Source organism: Chroicocephalus ridibundus, chromosome 3, assembly GCF_963924245.1.
Source record: "Chroicocephalus ridibundus chromosome 3, bChrRid1.1, whole genome shotgun sequence".
In the NCBI taxonomy this organism is placed as follows: domain Eukaryota; kingdom Metazoa; phylum Chordata; class Aves; order Charadriiformes; family Laridae; genus Chroicocephalus; species Chroicocephalus ridibundus.
The window spans coordinates 123,791,077-123,792,220 of record NC_086286.1 but is presented as its reverse complement, the minus strand read 5'-3'; positions in this window follow the sequence as shown (position 1 = coordinate 123,792,220).

Genomic DNA, 1,144 nt, shown 5'->3' with positions numbered 1-1,144 from the left:
TTTGGTTGATCTCTTTTGCATGCAGATAACTTCTTTTGAATTTTTTGGCAAGCATTGTAGACCTAGAAGTCTTCAGGCAAAATCACTAAAGTTCAGCAGAGATGTGATTGAATCCAGCAGCACTTTGATGTTAACGTTAATCTGACTTAACTCTCTTTAGAAACGTGCAAGTAGATATTCCATCATTTTTCAGAGTTCATGGTTTGTTTAATAAGATACAAATTCTGCATCTGGCCGTAACCTGTTTAGGAGCAGCCCTGCACCGCTGCTCTTTCTGCATCACTGCCTTCCCTCATACCTCGCTATTTCTCAAATGAAATTCGTTCCAGTGCTCCTCCCTTACATAGTTCTGTATTTTTGTCCAGTTGTTGTTCTTACTATCCCTGTCTATTTAGCCTTTGGACTTTCTTCAGGTAAACTGATTCTAAATTCTCAGCATTTTTCTCTCCCCGCCAGAAGGAATTGGATTTATACAAGTGAAAAATCCTTTGTGGAATCCATACAATGCAAATGGGGTGCGAGAGTCTTTTGAGGGGCAGCCTGTGGCATTACCGCCCTGTCCCGCTTCATTTTGCCCTGTTGCTCATTGTATCCCATCATAAAATGAGACGACAGCCTCGCTGGGAGAATGCTTCTACCTGCCTTGTGGTGGAAGAGGCTGCAGCACATTTCTAAGAGGTTCAGCGCCGTCGTACTTGATTCAAAGTGAGATTTTCTGCAGTTGGCTGGAAATTTGCAGGTCCAAATAATAGCATTGTATCCTCACTTCAAAGATCTTTACTTAAAATAAGCTTATTTAATGGGGCACGGGCCCCTAGTCTCACACTGCTCAGAAACAGGGAGGTTAACTGGCTGTTTTCTTTTCTCTATAATTAAGGTTTAAAGTATCGATCCCAAACCAGACCTTTGCCTTGAAAAATCCTTGGGGGTTTATCCTCAACTATTTATAAGTATCTGATTCCCTTTAAGAAGGGATTGGTATGGTTCAAACCAGGTTATACAGAAAGGAACAACAATAAAAATACTTCCTTATGTCTTTCCACAAGCCTCCTTGTCTGACAACTGGAAAAATGCATAGTCAAAGCGTTGGTGACCTCTAAACTTTATAATGACACTGGTTTCATTCATTTCTTTCTGGCTGTGG